Source organism: Littorina saxatilis, linkage group LG9 (assembly GCF_037325665.1).
Source record: "Littorina saxatilis isolate snail1 linkage group LG9, US_GU_Lsax_2.0, whole genome shotgun sequence".
Classification (NCBI taxonomy): Eukaryota; Metazoa; Mollusca; class Gastropoda; order Littorinimorpha; family Littorinidae; genus Littorina; species Littorina saxatilis.
In genome coordinates this window covers 30,826,234-30,848,228 of record NC_090253.1, presented here as the reverse complement: position 1 = coordinate 30,848,228, position 21,995 = coordinate 30,826,234, and the positions used below count along the sequence as shown (strand labels likewise).

The window sequence follows — 21,995 nt, the reverse complement described above, 5'->3', positions numbered from 1 at the left end:
TGTCTCCAAGCACCATATCATTCGTGTAGCCGGCACTCAAATATACTCATACTCATGAAATATACCCATTTTTTGGTCGTACCATTCAAAAATGTACCTGGAAAGGACAACATTTAACCTTTAACCGCATGATAACACTTACCGTTATGAACACCTTTTCTTCTTCAGCAGTGGCTATATAAAAGTTGCTTTGATTTTGTTTTAATAATATTTTTTTTAGCGTATCATCAACTCGTGTCCATAAAAGGAACATTTCCTGTGAGGACGTTAAGGACCCCCTAGTTAGTTTTCTTTTAATAATAAAATCGTCCACAGCTGGTCCTTCAAATAGGCCTAGGCTTTACTGAACTTAAGGTTAAAGTGATACTGACCTTGCAACGCAAGTAAGACATTTCAAACTGCCCTTAAACGTTTCAAGTATAATGTTTCTTCATAATTATAACATTTTCAAAAATAAAATGTTACTTAAAGTTACACATTAACATGCTTCCATTTGAAACTTCTCGGTCTTCATCGGGGATTGACGCCCGACCAAAGGTAATTGAAGCCCGACGGAGCGAAGCGATGGAGGGCTTCAATTAGGCTTTGGGAGGGCGTCAATCCCCGATGAAGACCGAGAAGTTTCAAGTGGAAGCATGTTATTGTTAATGTTATTGTAATTCAATCTGTCGACGAACACATTTGTACTCATGATCACAGGGTGTGAACAGGTTGCTTGCAAATTTGTGTATGGTCATTTTACGCACACATATCGATTCGCCGACTACATACCTTTTTCGGTGGAAGTTCGATGAACATCTCTGATCTTAGTGCATTGACATTCTCTGTATTTCGTTAATTACACATATTTGGCTTGTGCCTGACTTCGTTAGATCCGTCGCGACTACAAGACAGCATGTTTTGTTGTTGGCGATGTTTTACACAGACGGAACAACTGACGTAGCTTAGAGAACAAACATACGTCACAGATGACGTCCTACTATTTTGTGGAACTTACAATGTATTACATTCTTGACTGACTTATGTGTTGCTTGAACTTTGAGCCTGTCGTCTGCTTCAGTGTTTGTGCCGAAAGAAACACAAGCCATGTGAATTGTACGGAATGTAAAGTTTTATTCGGAACATCAGAAAAAAAAGGAAAACACTAACTGAACACTGAATAGACATGAACGCTGCGACGACATTTGCACTTTCCTCCAGATCATGAGAATCACAGGCTACAAGTCAGATGGCCACATCGAACTTTTCTTCATGTGTTTTTAGAACCGTAATGGATGTTTACAACGCTGTTTGTGATGTTGAAGACGGGACAGAGTTGTGCTGGAATGAAACTGCGTTGTTCTGCGTGATGCTAGATGTCAAGGTGAGCTCATTGCTTGGTGTGTTGTCTGTGGCTGTGTGTTGGATAATTGCTGAATATTGTCTCTTTTGTTTGTCGGTGCTGTCAGTGTTGTAAGATCTCAGAGATGCCTCTGACTTGTGGCCTGTGATTCTCATGATCTCCCTGGCTTCAACCCCACTGTGTGCAAGGAGAGAGACAGCTAGTTGCCCGTACACTGTGGTTTGTGTACCGTTGGCTCAGGTAGAGCCGCTTTGAAATATATCTGGCATGAAAGAGGCAATTTTGTTGTGACCGAGGGGTACAATGGTGGTGGTTGGGGGTTGAGCGTAAGTTGATACGTTTACGTCGGACAAAAGCTGCTGTCTTTCACATTTCTGTACCCGGTTAATTGAGTCACGACTGACTTGCTATAATCACGAGTACGCTGACGTTCGAAGCAAACACAGGCCGTGAAAACAGGCTTGCCTTTTTGAAAGGAGCAAGCATACCCGGACTCTTGTTCGTCTCATGTAACTGCACATCCAGATCGCGATGAACTCAGCCGAGGACCTTACTCGGCAGAAATCCAATTATGTATGGTTTTGAAAACTGAAACATGTACGCAGAACAGAAACTGGGTCTCTCTCTCTTTACGTTTCTATTTGTGTACCTCTATCTGTCTGTCTGTCTGCCTCTGTCCCAGTCCGGTATCGCCATAACGGTTAAAGGGACGTTAAACAACAATAACTACCCAACCGTCTCTGTCTTTGTCTCTCTCGATCTCCCCCCCCCCCCCCCCTTTCTGTTTCACTGTCTGTCTCAATGTCTCGCTGACTGACTGTCTCTGTCTGTCTGTCTATCTATCTCTGTCTCTCGCAATCTCTCTGTTTATAAAAGAGATAATCCAAGGTGTGTGTGTATGTATGTGTGTGTGTGTGTGTGTGGGGGGGGGGTTGAATAACAACAGGGGTAGGACAGGTAGGCTGGCGCTCAGAGTAAACAAGTCTCCACAACACTGGTGGGCGAAAAGGTAATCTATGATGACAGATACACTGAGGCTTAGAACAAAGAAGTCTACACAACACTGGCTGTCATAAAAGGCAGGCCATGATGACAGATACACTGAGGCCCAGAGAAAAGAATTCTACACAACACTGGCTGTCATTAAAGGCAGGCCATGGTGACAGGTACAATCATACCCGGACCCTTGTGTCGTTCGGCTCTGCTGCACATTGGGGACACGTTGTACCCGCCGTGTGCTATAACAGGAGCAGAATGCAGCTATGTACCGGTCTTATTCATTACACCATATTATGGTGTTTTTCCACGCTGCAAGCTTTAGGTATGGTTGTCACTGTATAAATAATTATATTACCCCTTTCCAGGGGCCAACGGCCTGTAAAGTAATAATCCACTGACTGTCAACTCTCTCTCTCTCTCTCTTTCTCTCTCTCTCTCTCACACTCTCTCTCTCGCCACTAAAGTTGTTGGTGTATGCACAATCAGTTGGAACTTCTTATTCAACAATAAGTCTTGCATCATGGTTTGATGACCAGTTTATGCCGACCTGTCATATGTAGAACACCTTGTGTACTGATCGTCTGATGCAATCGACCCCGCACCCTCCCACCACCCGGTGTCCGACATAAGCTCGAACGACAAAAGCTCGAACGACAAAATCTCGAACGACAAATGCTCGAATGGACAAATACTCGACGCGACAAAAGCTCGACGCGACATATGCTCGAACGACAAATGCTCGAATGGACAAATGCTCGACGCGACAAAAGCTCGACGCGACATATGCTCGAACAACAAATGCTCGATTGGACAAATGCTCGACGCGACAAAAGCTCGACGCGACATATGCTCGAACGACAGAAGCTCGACCGGACTGTAGAATGATGCTGTCAAAACTACTTTGATAACGTCATATCTGAAACTGTCACGGTGATGTTGTTCTAGTTTCGAGCGACAAATTGACTGAATTTGTTTGATATCACGTTGTTGTTGTTGTTGTTGTTGTTGTTGTTGTTGTTGTTGTTGTTGTTGTTGTAAGCACGCCGCTGCTGGATTTCGAGCGACAAATTGACTAAATTTGTTTGATATCACGTTGTTGGTTTAAACAAGTTTAACTTTATTTCTGAATTGATACTCACAGCAAGCAAACAAATAGTCGTTCATCTGCCCGTTCCGCTTACCTGAACCTTTCCTGATAAACAGTCAATCCCGGGCCAAATCAAATTAATAACATTGACAAATCTAAACCCCGACACGATCTTCCCCCTTCTTTTTTTCTCTTCGTTCTTTTTTTCTTCTATCCTCTTCTCTCTCTCTCTCTCTCTCTCTCTCTCTCTCTCTCTCTCTCTCTCTCTCTCTCTCTCTCTCTCTCTCTCAGTCTCTCTCTCTCTTTCTCTCTCTCTCTTGCAGACAGATTTTAAAATAACACAAAATAAATAGACAGGCAAAATAACACCGAGAAGGACACGCACAGACACGTTCGATCTTTCGTCGCGTCGAGCTTATGTCCATTCGAGCTTTTATCGCATCGAGCTTTTGTCGCGTCGAGCATTTGTCCATTCGAGCATTTGTCGTTCGAGCATATGTCGCGTCGAGCTTTTGTCGCGTCGAGCATTTGTCCATTCGAGCATTTGTCGTTCGAGCATATGTCGCGTCGAGCTTTTGTCGCGTCGAGCATTTGTCCATTCGAGCATTTGTCGTTCGAGATGTTGTCGTTCGAGCTTTTGTCGTTCGAGCTTATGTCATGTACCCCCCGCCACCACCACCACCAGCTATCCTCTGAGTGTATGGTGTGGTCAGTGGAAAGACAAAACTGTGTACATTGATAATGACAACGACAAAATGGTATACGAAGATGGAGACGTAAGACACAGGTTAAGGGATGGTTCAAGATGGAAACGTAAGACGTTTCAAGACGGCGTCAAGACACAGGTAAAAGGATGTTTCCATCGTGGATCCATTGCTGTAAGTCGACATACACTTCCTTAGGTTCCTTATTTTATACCCTCGACAACGAAATAAATAATTTTAAAAACAAAGAAAATGAGAGCTAGAGGCAAAGATTGCGCAATCTGTACAAAGATAAAGACGTAAGACGTTTCAAAATGGCGTCAAGACAGAGATGGAGACGTAAGACGTTTCAAGATGGCGTCAAGACAAAGATTAGACTGTAAGATGTTATAAGACGAAGATGGTGACGTAAGACGTTTCAAGATGGTGTCAAGACGAAGATTTAAACAAAACTCAAGACGTTAGACGTTTCAAGACGAAGATTTAAACAAAGATGGAGACGTAAGACGTTTCAAGATGGCGTCAAGACGAAGATTTGAACGTAAGACGTTTCAAGATGTTCTAAGACATGGTCTCAAGACGTAAGACGTTTCAAGATGGTGTTAAGACAAAGATGTGAACAAAGACGAAGATGTAAAACGTTCCAAAACGTTCCAAGACATGGTCTCAAAACGTAAGATGTTTCAAGACGTTTTAAGATTGCGTCCTCAAGATGCGTCCTCAAGATGGCGTCCTCAAAAAGGCATGAGATCCCCCTTACTATACTACTACTGGGAAGTTCGAGTGCCACCCACGATCCAAATCTACGTCAGTTGCTGTGTTCTGCCGTTCATTATATTTAGTCAAGTTTTGACTAAATATTTTAACATCGAGGGGGAATCGAAACGAGGGTCGTGGTGTATGTGCGTGCGTGCGTGTGTGTGTGCGTGCGTGTGTGTGTGTGTGTGTGTGTGTGTGTGTGTGTGTGTGTGTGTCTGTGTGTGTGTGTAGAGCGATTCAGACTAAACTACTGGACCGATCTTTATGAAATTTGACACGAGAGTTCCTGGGTATGATATCCCAATACATTTTTTTAAATTTTTTGATAAATGTCTTTGATGACGTCATATCCGGCTTTTCGTGAAAGTTGAGGCGGCACTGTCACGCTCTCATTTTTCAACCAAATTGGTTGAAATTTTGGTCAAGTAATCTTCGACAAAGCCCGGACTTCGGTATTGCATTTCAGCTTGATGGCTTAAAAATTAATTAATGACTTTGGTCATTAAATTTCTGAAAATTGTAAAAAAAAATTATTTTTTATAAAACGATCCAAATTTACGTTCATCTTATTCTCCATCATTTTCTGATTCCAAAAACATATAAATATGTTATATTTGGATTAAAACCAAGCTCTGAAAATTAAAAATATAAAAATTATTATCAAAATTAAATTGTCCAAATCAATTTAAAAACACTTTCATCTTATTCCTTGTCGGTTTCTGATTCCAAAAACATATAGATATGATATGTTTGGATTAAAAACACGCTCAGAAAGTTAAAACGAAGAGAGGTACAGAAAAGCGTGCTATCCTTCTCAGCGCAACTACCACCCCGCTCTTTTTGACAATTTCACTGCCTCTGCCGCAAGCGGTGGACTGACGATGCTACGAGTATACGGTCTTGCTTAAAAATTGCATTGCGTTCAGTTTCATTCTGTGAGTTCGACAGCTACTTGACTAAATGTTGTATTTTCGCCTTACGCGACTTGTTACATTTAGTCAAGTTTTGACTAAATGTTTTAACATAGAGGGGGAATTGAGACGAGGGTCATGGTGTATGTGTGTGTGTGTGTGTGTGTGCGTGTGTGTGTGTGTGTAGAGCGATTCAGAGTAAACTACTGGACCGATCTTTATGAAATTTGACATGAGAGTTCCTGGGTATGATATCCCCGGAAATGTTTGTCTTTTTTTCGATAAATGTCTTTGATGACGTCATATCCGGCTTTTTGTAAAAGTTGAGGCGGCACTGTCACACCCTCATTTTTCAATCAAATTGATTGAAATTTTGACCAAGCAATCTTCGACGAAGGCCGGACTTCGGTATTGCATTTCAGCTTGGTGGCTTACAAATTCATAAATGACTTTGGTCATTAAAAATCTGAAAATTGTAAAAAAAAAAAATGTTTCTATAAAACGATCTAAATTTACGTTCATCTTATTTTTCATCATTTTCTGATTCCAAAAACATATAAATATGTTATATTTGGATTAAAAACAAGCTCTGAAAATTAAAAAAAATTAAAATTATGATCAAAATAAAATTTTCGAAATCAATTTAAAAACACTTTCATCTTATTCCTTGTCGGTTCCTGATTCCAAAAACATATAGATATGATATGTTTGGTTTAAAAACACGCTCAGAAAGTTAAAACGAAGAGAGGTACAGTAAAGCGTGCTATGAAGCACAGCGCAACCGCTACCGCGCCAAACAGGCTCGTCACTTTCACTGCCTTTTGCACTAGCGGCGGACTACGTTCAATAGACCTTTTTCACTTAAATTTTGGCGCATGCGCCGTGAAGTTTATTGTCAGATCTACCGGAACTAGGGGGCAAAAGGAAAAATCGACAACGAGGCTTGGTGCAAAGTCAAGTGCGGAGACGACGAGGCAAAAAAGTGCAACAGTGGAATGAAGAAAGAGAAATACGGTGGACAGAATTTGTCATTGTATGGCTTTCCGATGGGTGCAAGTGCGAAGGCGTAACAGCGAAGGACGCGATGGGTGCAAGCAATCCGACGACAGGGGTTTGTCGTGCCATTGAAAAGTCTGCTCGAGTCACTTCGTGTCTGGCAATGGCACGGCTATCAGCGATGCCAACTACGTTGACTTCGTACCCACCCTTAATCTTGGATTTCCCCCTCCCCACTCTCTACCTCTCTCTCTCTCTCTCTCTCTCTCTCTCTCTCTCTCTCTCTCTCTCTCTCTCTCTCTCTCTCTCGCATGATACCGTATATACATACACGGATGTTTTTCTGTGTGTGAGTTTGTGTGTACGATACCGTGTGTACGTATGCGTTTGTGCGTGTGTGTGCGTGTGTGTGTGTGCGGTGTGTGTGTGTGTGTAATGAAGAGAGAGAGAGAGAGAGAGAGAGAGAGAGAGAGAGAGAGAGAGAGAGAGAGAGAGAGAGAGAGAGAGAGAGAGAGAGAGAGAGAGAGAGAGAGAGAGAGAGAGAGAGAGCGAGCGGTAATTGAATTTGGCTTTTACCGAATGAAAACTATTGTCAAAAACAGTGCATTAAGAACTAAAACCAACCAACCATAAAATAAAAAGCACCCTCCATCCCTTTTAACTGTCTCTCTCTTCTGTTTTCTCGCGCTTTTCCTGTCTGTCAATCCCCCCCTCTCTCTCTCTCCCCCTCTATTGGAAAGACCCGCCATCTTTGGCCGGTCCGTTTCCAATCATGGTCTCGACAATCAAGTAATCTGTGCATGTGTACATGGAGTACAATAAGTGATAACGTCTCATGTGGAACAACTGAAAACAACTTACCTTCGAGTTGATTACGATGAATATTTTAGTCCTGAAAGTGTTCATCAAAGTTGAAAACCAAATTTGGGATACACAAAGTCGACCGTGGCCATCACCGGAGAACACTGTCGGTTAGTAACGCGTCTTTTTTTGGGAGGGAAAGTTTCGCACTCGCAAATCCATTTAACTCAGCAAATTCCTTGAAACAATATGCATTTATGTTATACTCTTTTCGTCTTACACAATTAGTGAACCTCTATGTTTGACCGAACATTAATTGAATAGAATATTACGAAACTAAAAATGCAGGTGAAAAAACCGAAATGATTGACAAAGTTTCGACGTTGTCTCTCTCTGACTCTCTCTGTCTACCTCTCTCCCCCCTGTCTCCCCCTCTGTCTCTCTCTATCTCTCTCTCTCCCTCTCTGTCTCTGTCTGTCTGTCTGTCTCTCTGTCTGTCTCTCTGTCTGTCTGTCTCTCTCTCTCTCTCTCACTCTCTCTCTCTCTTTCTCTCTCTCTCTCTCTCTCCCCCGACCCCCAGCCCCAATTTTTGGAAGGTTAGAAACTAGAGGACGTACATTTCTGTACAGTCACCATAAAATCTTCATCATGAATGCAAAAATGTTAAAAAAAATCGGCAAACCATAAAAGAACATGAAAAAAGGAAAGAGGTGCATTTAAAGGCTGTTGGGTACTGGCTCTCAAAATCCGTTCAGCAGAATGAGTTCGCAGGTAACTGAAACTATTCTTAAAAGTTACTTGGTGATTTTAAAAGCTTGATAACACAAGTCCCATGATTTTAGACATGCTACAATGCCTTTAATCGAAGAAAGTTTGCGTTCTTGGCCGAGTCAATGCAGCTGGCTCGAAAATTACCTCCCTTGGACGCGTGACGTCTATAGCGGAATCGGCCGGGTGGAACGGCGCTCTCTTATGTCGTGCAATGGGCGCAATCGGGTAGTCTAGTCATGTCCTCAAGAATACTTCAAAGGTAGGTCAAGAGAAACTAAGGACGGGGTGCGAGGGTGACTTCTCCCAGGTTATAACATATCAAACAATAAATAACGGAGTACATAACATGTATTCTGCTCCCTTCCTGCTTTTTCAGGTGTAATTCCCACTTGAACCCTCTTTTAGTTCAACTTATTGGCAGATATATTGTCACGCGCCGAGGGACACAAACACACACACACACACACACGCACGCACGCACGCACACACACACACACTAACATGTGTACACACACACGCACACACACACTAACACGTGTACACACACACGCACACACACACTAACACGTGTAATCACACACACACACACACACACACACACACACACACACACACACACACACACACACACACACACACACACACACACACACACACGCACGTATAGACAATCACAGAGATTAGGTTCATGTATTCTGCCCCCCTCTTGCCAATTTACAAAATACAACAAGAGGTTTGATGAGCACAGTAGATCAACTTTAAACGTACACAATTATATTTTTAGCATTACTTTTCAATTCTCGTTGATGCATTAATGATGCCAGAAAATGTAACCGGACGCATTTGGAACGCCAAAGCAATCAAATACATTGCGCGGTACATCGGCGCTTAATTTAATAACGTCTGACTGAGTCATTTGTTATTCGGTGATAGTTTCGCACATATCTATCTCCTGTATTTGAAAATCTGTTCACCTTACGTAATTTTCAAAGGCTTTATATATATTGATAAACGATACGAAACCGTGCAGGTGAAAAATTGGTAATGACTGACGTAGGATTTACGTTGTGGATTTCACGTTGAGGGCACGTTGGCGATCAATCAAACCCCAACGTTGTGTGTTTACGTTGAAACTACTTTGTAGGAACGTTTGTTGTATCAAACTAACTTTTGTTTTTAAATCACGTGAATTTCACGTGAAAATCACGTGAGTATACCAACGTTGTTCGAACACCAGAAAATCACAATAATACAACGTCGATTTTACGTTGCTTTTTAAGGTGGAATCCACGTGAAATTTACGTTATGTACCAACGTGTAAAAAACAAAAAAACACAACTGTAACGCAACGTTGCTTTCACGTTGTGTTTTTTGGTTGGATCCACGTAAATTTCACGTAATCTTGGCAACATTTGTAAGACACCAAAATGCAACGTGAAATTCACGTAAAATTTACGTTGTATTACAACGTCGAAAGAACACCAAAATCTCACAATGACACAACGTTGGTTTTACGTTGCGTTTTTTGGTTGGCTCAACGTAAATTTCACGTAAAGTTCGCAACGTTGCTAATGACACGAAAAATTCACATTTTCGCAACGTCGTATTTACGTTGTGTGTTTGCTGGGGTACCACTCGGCCTCAGCAGCGGGGTTGAACCCTTTCCCTCTCTTTCTCCTTCGCTTTGTTGCTCTTCTCAATGTAGAGTTTTAGAGATCTTACGGGACAGGTCTTGGTGCCGTTTGCGTACATTCTCGGCTTTTGGGTGTGGTTTGTGTCCGATATGGTACCTGGGGGATTTTTGCTTTTTTCAGCGTGGTTTATTTCTACAAACTCTTGACCCCTGTCATCTTGTTTAAAGGCAAAAGCCTTGAAGTCCCGAACATTTTCTCTTCCCCGTCTAGCAAAATGGAGTTGGATGTCAAACCACACCTTCTGCTGAATTTCAACAGAGGAGTTATGCGAAAAAGCCTCTTCATTTCGGATTTTTTCAAGATCGTTTTCAGTGATATTTGGGTAATGTTTGGTTGTATCACAACCCTCTTCCTTCGCCTTTTTAAGTACTGCTTTGAACATTTTGTTGCTTGAAACAAACTCAAAATCTTTCATAAGACAAATATTCCTGTTGAAAGGCGGATTGTTCAGTTGACGATTCAAAGCGGCTCTGATGCAAGCCATGCTGCTCTTAGAATAGCGCTGTTGGTCCGTCGTCCGGAGTTCAGGGTAGAATGCGGCAAGCAACTCATTCAGCTCTTCGGCTGGTAGCTCCTCGAAGTCTTCTCTTCTGCCTCTCGCTCGCAGCCATTCTTATGACAAAGCAAACAATGATACGCCTTTAAGCAACGTGTGCTAGATTCGGAACGAGAAATGTGTGTGTGTGTGAGTGTGTGTGTATGTGTGTATGGAAAAAGAGAGAGAGAGAAAGACAGTTTAAGAGAGAGAGAGAGAGAGAGAGAGAGAGAGAGAGAGAGAGAGAGAGAGAGAGAGCGAATGACCCAAACTCGAAATAAGACGTATTTTGTGGATTCATGACGTAATGACAAAACTATGCACGTGTAATCTATGTTGTAACCTTCCTTCAGCTGCGGTTTCATTGCAGAAACGGGAGAAAACATTCTTTTCTGTGCCTACCTCTGAAGACGTCCGTCCCGTATTTCGTTGACCTTTTCGTAGCCTTTGGCACGGAGTCTTCAAGCAGGGCCGTCCTGCCGGTTTCATTTATGACAGCAAATCGCTTCCTTTCCTTTTTTTCGTCGATCGCTTCACAGGTAGCATATTCTTCTCCTCCGTCTTGACTCTTCATTATTCGATGGAGGAAAAACTCAGGTTGAAGTTTGCTTCTTTTTCCATTTGATCAGGACGGTTGGGGAAGACAAATATGCATACACTGGGGTCAGTGTATTGTTGCGCCTCGCCAGCAGGTTGTTAAGGCTGGAGCACACTTTGGAAAGTACGTTGGAGTAGCCTCCCTTCTACGTTGGAGTAGCCTCCCTTCCCGGATTTAGAACGCGTTTCGTGTCGTAACAGATTATCCACTTACTAGCCATATCCGTATGCAAAATAATGAAATAAACATTAGGAAATGGCAGACGTTTACAAATATCGACATTCTCTATCAGTGCAATAAAAAACAATCGTTAGAACTTGCATTTACGACATGTCGTGCGTGAGAACGTGTCAGTAAACAAGCACTTTTTGCCTGGCTGAAGAACCCCACGAGTCAAGCTAAAACAGACGACAAGTAATGGAAAGCAGTCTGCGGATAAACATAACAAACTACTGATGAAAAAGTGTGTTCATCCCTGCTCTGGATAAAAGACATCGGACTGATGACAACGTGGCAGCGTTCACGCGAAAAGATTTTTTTTCAGATTATCGCTTCTACATTTTATTGCACGTACTTGGGGCAGATCTGAATTTCTGAAAGATGACAAATCGGTCTTGTGAGTTGAGAACCACATGTTCTTTGCCGACAGAAATCACGATGGGACAAGATGTAGATTGTGTTGAAGAGATGTTTGCAGATTATCGCATCTACATTTTATTGCTCAGATCAATGCACGTTGTTGGGGTAGATCTGAATTTCGCAATGGAAGACGACAAATCCGTCTTGTGAGTTAAGAACCACACGTTCTTTGGCGGCAGAAATCACTATGGGACAAGATGAGGATTGTGTTGAGGGGCTAATACTGACTGACTTTAGATGAAGAGTTCCTAGACTGCCTGGTTTTTGTAGAGAGGCATCATGATGATATCCTGGGGTTTTTTTACGTTCTTGGTGACAACGCGCCAGAATCGCACGAAGATCGAACTCTCGAAGAAAACAAGTTTATCGCTGAACATCGGAAATGTGAAATGCTCTTCCTGTCTGACCAGTCTCCCCGTTAAATCCACAGGCTACATTATTTATCAGGTAACTTACCAAACCGGAGTGTGTGTGTGTGTGTGTGTGTGTGTGTGTGTGTGTGTGCACCGGATTACCACCATCAACGCACCCTTTTGGACTTTTCTACTATGCCTGCTGTGACATTCACGAGGATTATTGTGATTCTTGGACAATCGTGTGCCTATGCTGGACTTGCAAGAAGACAAACGGTGCCGGAACGGTATACGTGCTGCCAAGTGTGCACGTCCAGAGCGCAGTGTGAACCGAGAGTGAGTGTGTCATTGTGTGGAAGTTTTGCTTGATTGATTTATTCATGATTTAATTTGCTTTTTGGTTCAATAGTAAAATCTGTGTACGTTATACTTTGTATTTTGTGGTGTGATTCGCCCGAGTGCGAGACCCCCATCCCCGAACGCCTCTGTGGGTGGAATTGTATATATATATACTTGTGTAACGTGAGTGTGTAGATGAGAATGTGAAAGTTGCTTTGGTTCCAGATACACACAGCAGACACCAACGCAACAGCTAAGTTTCAGCCTGACAAAGAAATTCGAGTGACACAGCTAATGGCTGTACTTGTTATTTCTCTATTAAAACAAATGTTTCAAGATCTTTAGGCCAAAACAAATAAATTGTCTGTTTCTATTAACATGGCTAAAAAAAATAGGGTAGGTTGGTAGGTGTTTTTGTTGTTGTTGTTGCCAGGATAGAATTCTTGAAAATAAATGACACAAAGAGACAAGACTCGCTATAGATAGATTTATAAAAATAAAAAAAAATGTGACAAAGGATATAAAATGATTGTTTTACCTGGTCTGGAATCTTCAGTAGTAATTGCATAAAAAAAAGTCTGATAATTATATCAATTATCATGTTAACTTTTTCTTAAAATGGGTGCGTTAAATCCTAGTCTGTTTGTTTTTAATGGACTAAGCAATCCTTGGACTGACAGAAAAGATGTATTTTAAAAATGTCCAGTTGCTTTTACTTATTTTTCTAATTGGAAGAGAATACAAATTATGCACTCTTTTCTGTTCAAATGGGTAGAGGGCGGGGGTAGTAAAAGGATCACAGTTCAAGATTTTGCGCGACAAGAGGTGTGTTTCTTTTATAAAGAGCAAAAACTCAACTTGGTATCTAACACTATTTCTGAACACTGTAACCACTTTAGCACTTTTTTTTCTTTTCTTCTGTCTTCCAAACTTCTAATTCAGCTTCAAAAATGATTAAAAAAAAGGTTTTTTTTCTTCTGAAATCTACAGTTAAATCACTATTTTGGATATTCTATTTTGCTTCCCTATTTATCTTCTTAAGTTTTTGATCATCTGATTACCTTGCTTTTCTATTTGGAAGATAATATGCACTCTTTTCTGAAAAATGGGTAAGGGGTGGGGGTAGTAAAAGCATCACAGTATACAATTTTGTGCGACAAGAGGTGTGTTTCTTTTAACTTTGATGAAGAGGGATAACTCAACTTGGTATCTAACACTAGTTCTGAACACTGTAACCACTTTAGCACTTTTAATTTATTTGTTCTGTCTTCCAAGCTTTAAATTCAGCTTATAAAATGAGTAAAACAGTGTGTGTTTTCTGAATTCACCAGTTAAATCACTCTGTTGGATGTTGTTTTTTGCTTCCCTCTTTCTGTTCTGAAGTTTTTGATCATCTGACTACCTTGCTTTTCTATTTGGAAGATAATATGCACTCTTTTCTGAAAAATGGGTAGGGGGTGGGGGTAGTAAAAGCATCACAGTTCAAGATTTTGCGCGACAAGAGGTGTGTTTCTTTTAACTGTGATGAAGAGGGATAACTCAACTTGGTATCAAACACTATTTCTGAACACTGTAACCACTTTAGCACTTTCATTTTTTTTCTCTCTGTCTTCCAAGCTTTAAAATTTAGCTAATAAAATGAGTAAAAAAGTGGGTTTTTTTCAGAATTCACCAGTTAAATCACTATGTTGGATGTTCTATTTTGCTTCCCTATTTCTGTTCTGAAGTTTTTGATCATCTGACTACCCTGCTTTTCTATTTGGTAGATAATATGCACTCTTTTCTGAAAAAATGGGTAGGGGGTGGGGGAAATAAAAATATCACAGTTCAAGATTTTGGCCGACAAGAGGTGTATTTCTTTTAACAGTGGTAAAGAGGGATAACTCAACTTGGCATCTAACACTATTTCTGAACACTGTAATCACTTTAACACTTTTAATTTATGTTTGTTTGTGTTCCAAGTTTTAAATTAAGCTTCAAAAATGGGTAAAAAAATAGTTTTCTCATAATTCACAAGTTAAATCATTATGTTGGATGTTCTATTTTGCTTCCCTCTTTCTCTTCTTAAGTTTTTGATCATCTGACTACCCTGCTTTTCTATTTGGAAGATAATATGCACTCTTTTCTGAAAAATGGTAAGGGGGTGGGGGTAGTAAAAGCAACACAGTTTAAAATTTTGCGCGTTAAGAGGTGTTTTTTTTTAAAAATTGTTAAAGAGGGATAACTCAACTTGGTATCTAACACTATTTCTGAACACTGTAATCACTTTAACACTTTTAATTTATGTTTGTCTGTGTTCCAAGTTTCAAATTAAGCTTCAAAAATGGGTTAAAAAAATGGTTTTTTAATAATTCACAAGTTAAATCATTATGTTGGATGCTCTATTTTGCTTCCCTCTTTCTCTTCTTTAAGTTTTTGATCATCTGACTACCCTGCTTTTCTATTTGAAAGATAATATGCACTCTTTTCTGAAAAATGGGTAGGGGGTGGGGGTAGTAAAAGCATCACAGTTCAAGATTTCGCGCGACAAGAGGTGTGTTTTTTTTAACTGTGATGAAGAGGGATAACTCAACTTGGTATCAAACACTATTTCTGAACACTGTAACCACTTTAGCACTTTTAATTTTTTTTTTCTGTCTTCAGTTCCAAGCTTTAAATTAAGCTAATAAAATGAGTAAAAAAGTGGGGTTTTTTTAGAATTCACCAGTTAAATCACTATGTTGGATGTTCTATTTTGCTTCCCTATTTCTGTTCTTCAGTTTTTGATCATCTGACTACCCTGCTTTTCTATTTGGTAGATAATAATTATGCACTCTTTTCTGAAAAAATGGGTAGGGGGTGGGGGTAGTAAAAGCATCACAATTCAAGATTTTGCGCGACAAGAGGTGTATTTCTTTTAACAGTGGTAAAGAGGGATAACTCAACTTGCTATCTAACACTATTTCTGAACACTGTAATCACTTTAACACTTTTAATATATGTTTGTCTGTGTTCCAAGTTTCAAATTAAGCTTCACAAATGGGTAAAAAAAATACTTTTCTCATAATTCACAAGTTAAATCATTATGTTGGATGTTCTATTTTGCTTCCCTCTTTCTCTTCTTAAGTTTTTGATCATCTGACTACCCTGCTTTTCTATTTGGAAGATAATATGCACTCTTTTCTGACAAATGGGAAGGGGGTGGGGGTAGTAAAAGCATCACAGTTCAAAATTTTGCGCGTTAAGAGGTGTATTTTTTTTTAAATTGGTAAAGAGGGATAACTCAACTTGGTATCTAACACTATTTCTGAACACTGTAATCACTTTAACACTTTTAATCAATGTTTGTTGGTGTTCCATGCTTCAAATTGAGCTTCAAAATGGATACAAAAGGATTTTTTTCCGAATTCACAAGTAAAATCACTACGTTTAATGTTCTATTTTGCTTCCCTATTTCTCTTCTTCCGTTTGTGATCATCTGATTGTTATTTTGTTTACATTTTCACAATACAATATTGCAACTTATTCAGTAGTGTTTGCGTGAAAAAATCTGATACCTATGCTTAAACTTCAGTCGTTATCTTAAAATTTTGCGCGTTAAGCCCTTTATATTTTGTATTTTCCTGATAAAGCAAACATTGAACTAACAGAAAAAGTAACTTTTAAAACTACCTAATCACTTTGAAAGAGGGCCTCCAAAGTGTACTCCAGCCTTAATGGATTTTTTAGCGAGTGACTATCGAGAATTGTAATTCAATCAAGTTTGCGTTTTAATGAAACAGATCCTGTGATTGGTCAGAATGCCCCAACTCATTAAAAATTACAGGTGACTAATTGTCGATAGCCACTCGCTAAAAAATCCAATAGACCTTTTTCGTATAACCTTTGCCCCCAGCGTTTCGACCAATCAGATTTTAGGGCACGGCAGCCTCTCTCTGATAACCGGAAATAAGGGGCAGTCTGAAATACCTCTTTCACTGTCGGGGCTCGAAGTACTATTGCCAGAGGATTACTTTGAGAAATTCTGCAAGAAAACGGATTATCTTGTTCAAAATCATGAACTAAAAGTCAAGGACATGCATGAAGGTATGGTTTGAAACGGCTATTGGTGGTATATGGACGAAAGACTTGGCGAACTTCCCCTACATAAGCGAAGCAGAGGTGATCGACCACAGATCTACAGATCTCTGGATCAACTTTCTTACTGATACTACTGCGTCGACGTTCGACAAGTTATACGACACATCCAGCGCAAAGAATGCAAAACCTTGGGGTAAACGATAGACATACTGTGTGCATAAAATGTCTTTCTGCATGGCACAACAGCTAGTAAGCAACTGTGGTGATCAGACTCAGAGCGAGTGTGCTGACGTCAATGAAGCAGACTCGCAACGAAGTGTATGCTGTTGTGGGGGGACGCTGACCGGACAGGCACTTGGAGCCTACTGCGAGTGTATTGCTGGGTAAGTGTTGTTGGCCTTGTATGTTTTGTGGGATTAACTTGATGGCTGCGTTACTTGGTATCTTACACAATCAGTTTTCATACTCAGTCATATAATGCATGGCACACAAAGTGACAAACACACACAGAGATTCATAATTCTCTACTGAAAATGTCTGCATGCAAAAGCTGTCATTTTTGACAAAGTTATGAGCAGCATGTTAATGTAATTTCAATCAGTATCTCCAGGAGACCATGCCATGTTGGCTAGGCATGTTCAATAGAATACCAGGTACCTGAGTGTGGAGTTTTATTTAATGTGTACGTACACATGTGTTTGTGAATCCTCTTGTCAATGAAGGTTATCACTGCAGTAAGATCAAATTCCATTCTGAGCCGGTATATATTTTATATAGATCTATATAAAATATATCTATATCAACAGCATGCGCTTACAAGCTCTCTGTAGGAATTCCTAGGAAAGATAAAGTTAATTGTTATTAGCAGGCTAAGGAAAATCAAGATGACACAAACAGAATTTGAATGTGTGTTGTTGTTTTTATCCAGAAAGGACAGTCTTGCAACCATGTGGCCGCCACACTTTTTGCTGCTTCACACTACATGGCTGAAGGAATCGACACTGTGCCAGCAGACAAAACTTGTACACACTACAAATGTATGTGGAAGGGGCATGCTGCCATGAAAACTGCACCAGCTGCTCTCGATGACATACAAATTGTTAAGTAAGTGTGTATAATAATTAATATTAAGGAAATTAGGGTTGCATTACCTAGAGGTTTACATCAGAGTGTGATCTATTTTTTTCAGAACATAAGTCTCAAAGTTAAAATATAGAGCTTGTTAACTACAACAGCTACAAGACTGGGGAAAGAGAAACAGTGATATTTATAAAGTGCATTATCAACAAACTATGCATTTTACATTTAGTCAAGAGACCAGGGCGGTGGTGTATGTTTGTGTGTAGAGCAATTTCTGGAAAACTACAACATTATGTTTAGGTTAAAAACAAACCAGCCCTGAAACAGTGAAAGTGGCAAGTATTTTACTCGCCATAGTTAGTAGAAGCATGCAACTGGTGAGTAGAAGTGTTCATCTACTCGCCAAATGCGAGTGAAGATGCTGAATCAAATTGTTGGTTTGGTTCGTAAAATTTGCTCTCTGGCTGGTACGTTTTCAGAATCACTAGCCAGAGGCTAGTGCATAATTTTTTGACTTTCAGGGCTACAAGCTTAGAAAGTTAAACAGATTTGTTTTAAACACAGGGAAGCGTGATTTCCTGTGGGACAGTTTTGCTACTGCGCTATGCTGGGTTGCCATTTACCTTATTCGACGTGGATGCTGGTTTTCAGCTAAGCATTGTCCTTGTGAAATGTACTGCGTTCAGTATCGTTATACATGTTTGACAGACTGGTGCAACTTGTTTTAGCATTTGTACCCAGCATAAGATTTGCTTTAGTGTCAAGTAAAAAAAATAATTTCATTTTCAGGTATGCTTCAAGACAAGACAAGTTTCCCCGGACGACTCTTCAAGGCCTCAATTTTGATCAAGAAGTCCGGATGCAAGGAAGCGCGACTAAGAGATCTTCAACAACCGGTACCAACCGTTTGAAGGCTGTATATAGTTATGATATACTGAACTAGGGTTTTCAAGGTGTGATATTTTTTTCCAATACCAGTTAATTAAGTTGGTAGCAACAGTTAACTGTTCTGTCAAGTGAAAAATGTATGTAGTTTCAATATGGACAGGTAAAATCAGTACTTTGTTTACAGCGAGGGAGGGTACGTAGTGCTGTCACCTCTGTGTGTGAGTTCAGGTTTAATTTTTTAAATGCCTGCAGTTAAGACAGAAGATTGTGGAAGCTGATAAGAACTTGTGTCAGAGGATAGTAAGAAGTGGTTCGGCTTCGTACGGACTATACCATCATCCATGACTTGTGTGTATTATTCGGAGAACGTATCAGAGCCAAGGACATGTGTTGTGAACAGCGATTCTCAGTGATGAAAGTGTAGTGTGTGTAATGCCGGACTGTATTCTTCTTCAACTTCGGAATGGCAAGGAGGTATTTTGTGAGATGTTTTATGATTTGATATCCATGTACTGATGATTTCATTCAATAGCGAAATGTTTGAAATGTTCATTCGTTTTGTGCCATGTTTGTTGTTCAAGAGCGTGTTGTCACCATCCCTTATGAATATGGACGTGTGTGAATGTTGGTGCAGACATGAGCGTTTGAGCGAGTGAATTTAGAAGCCCTGTGCATGAAAGTCATTACCGGACAACCAAATCAGCAAACATAGAAATTCCTTGTCATACACATCGATCTGATCAAGGTAATAATGTTAGCACTTTTTTTCCAATTCATTTCACAGTTATTTGTTATTTTTTGGAGGAAATTATAATGCAATTCACCGATTTTAAAAAACATGATTCCAATTGTCTCCCTTGAACAAATTTGTTTGTACAAAATTTGTTACTTACTTTTTTTTTTCAAGGCTATATCAAGGAAAATTCTTTTTGAACTGATTGTGGGACCGTGCACAAGCTGACAGACTTGAACTCAAAAGTTGCAGAAAATTCTTGGCTGCGACTTTTGAGTTCAAGCCGATCAGTTTGTGCACAGTCCCAAGATTTGTCTATATTTATTTATCACTTAAAATAAAATACAGTTTTTCTTTTAATTAAACTGTAGATATGTCAAAGACTGTTTTGAATAATTTTGGGGGGTAATTTTCTTTAAGAAATAACTCAAGTGAATGCACAAATTGTGTACTAAAGTGTCGGAACAAGGGAGACAATTTGAAGCCATTTTAAAAAACAAAGCAGTATATTGCATAATAATATCCTTCAATTATAACAAGAAATAAGGAATAAACGTCTCTTGACATGTTGTCTACCTAATTATCTTGATCGCATTTATTTAAAGTGGGAATCGTTATGTTCGTAAGCTCACATACAATCATTGATGAAACAAACTCAGACCAGACCAGAGATTTGATTGATAATGGGCCCTTTATTCTATACAGTACCAGAGTAAATTATATAAACCATTACATGACAAAATAAGCTTCTTGCTATTTGGAGTGATGTGAACCAGTAATGTAGACCTGCCTTTTTTTACGAAGTAGGTACATGCATACCGAAAGATCACCATATGTGTGAAACCATACTGCAGTGTCATTTTTCAGTAGAGAATCAACAGAAAAAGAGCGTATGTTCTCCTTCACCTTCATGTTGTCTTTCTTCAAGCCAGAAACATCTTCAGTCAGACGATTAATCACAGAGGCCTGTTATGTAATTGTCATCTGCAGCTCTGCCAACTTGAGGTAGTTTGTGTTCCAATAACAATACCCTCACATGTAGTCGTGTCCCTCTTTGCAAAGGCATGATCTGGCCCTGGTCCTAAGCTCTCACTAGATGCGGAGGGCAAAGGAATGGCTGCTTCTGTAAATACAAAATCAAATGTATACATTAGCAATATAATTAGCATCAATGATCTTGTTATCAGATTACACATGCATCACACTCACAGCATTAAAGCATGAAAATACCTGAGGGAAATAACTCCTGAAATTGAAAAAAACTTAGGGGTGCGGGAGATGCTCCCCGGAAATTATTTTGGAGTGTTCTATGCAAAATCAAAATTGTAGAAATCTAGTGCTATTTTTGTTGTTGCATCAATTCAATGGTACATTTCTGGGAATAAAAAAAATGATTCAGCATGAGCTTTATCGATGTCTTGAAAACTGCATCACTATCTGTATCAAGTAACCTCCTTAATCTTCTCGATTCAAGAGTCGGTTGATTCAGAGATACTGTAGCAACAGATCTCTGGTTGATTGCATGCACGCGGCTTGTCGACATATGTCTAGATCTTGTTTGTTTGTTTTCTAAAATCTTGCAATTGTTTCGTGACCCTTCTTTTGCATCCGTTTTGGGCTGCCGATTCATTTTAAATTTCTTATACACTGATGTAGGAAGACAATTTGAAGTCAGCAGATCATAAATTGATAAAAACAAACAAAGCTTACTTGGCTCTGAGTCTCTTCCAGATCCGATGATATTTTCAGCGTTGACACTGGGGGGTGGAAGCAAAACCGCTTGCTTGTCGTCGGTCTTCACTGAGCGGACAAAGTCACGTCTCCGACCAGTACCTTGTCCTTCTGCTAGAGTCACTTGTTCTTGATGTTCTCTCAAAGCCAAAATTAAGGGTGGGTACGAAGTCAAAGGAGTTGGCATCGTTGATAGCCGTGTCATTGCCAGACACGAAGTGACGCGAGCAGACTTTTCGTCGGATTGCTTGCACCCATCGCGTCCTTCGCTGTTGCGCCTTCGCAATTGCACCCATCGGAAAGCCATACAATGACAAATTCTGTCCACCGTATTTCTCTTTCTTCATTGATTCCACTGTTGCACTTGCAGTTGTAAACACAACAGTTTGTCTCGTCGTCTCCGCACTTTACTTTGCACCAAGCCTCGTTGTCGATTTTTCCTTTTGCCCCTTTGTTCCGGTAGATCTGACAATAAACTTCACAGCGCATGCGCCAAAATTTAAGTGAAAAAGGTCTATTAACAACCTGCTGGCGAGGCGCATTGATACAACCTCAACCAGTCTCGGTTAGCTTTGAGGGTCATTTTACAAGTAGGAAATATGAAGTACCAACGAAATACCGAGACCATAAGGTATGCGAAGTGATGACGTCGAATACGTGACGTAAGTTGATGCATGAATTCTTTCGGACTACGTCACTCAATTCCAAAGATCGCTTTTGTGATGAAAAGAATTTGTTTTGCGTTTGCTGTCCAGAAACCCGTCAAAAAAGATGGGAAAATGTATGTGAAAGAAAACAAAACAGGAGGAAAGTGATACGATAGGAATACAGAGACATATTTCTTGGGACTTGACCCTTGCAGGTAGGTGGACTGAAAGTAGTGTGTGAACAGAACAGAACCAATTCTGTCTGTTTACCATCGCATGAAAGCAGGAAAGAGATCGTCGTCAGATTGAATTACAATAACATTAACACG

The 21,995-nt window shown here is 40.1% G+C and overlaps 1 protein-coding gene, 1 long non-coding RNA gene and 1 pseudogene across 3 annotated transcripts in view; 2 read left to right on the top strand and 1 right to left on the bottom strand.

Annotated features, from left to right (window-relative positions):
• LOC138975849 (probable methyltransferase-like protein 24) overlaps positions 1 to 21,995 on the top strand; it is a 126,128-nt gene that overhangs the window by 7,576 nt on the left and 96,557 nt on the right. Inside the window, exon 2 of one of the 2 annotated variants that reach the window (XM_070348616.1) lies at positions 1,264 to 1,363. The exons of the other annotated variant lie outside the window; for it this stretch is intronic. The gene's annotated coding sequence lies outside the window, so the exon portion shown is untranslated. The remainder of the gene's footprint in view (positions 1 to 1,263; positions 1,364 to 21,995) is intronic. 2 annotated transcript variants of the gene reach the window in all.
• LOC138977181 (uncharacterized) lies at positions 1,279 to 10,765 on the bottom strand (annotated as a pseudogene).
• On the top strand, positions 16,370 to 19,105 carry LOC138975839 (uncharacterized). The gene is made up of 3 exons (XR_011458781.1): positions 16,370 to 16,970; positions 17,516 to 17,691; positions 18,457 to 19,105. It is a non-coding gene; the product is annotated as an uncharacterized lncRNA (long non-coding RNA).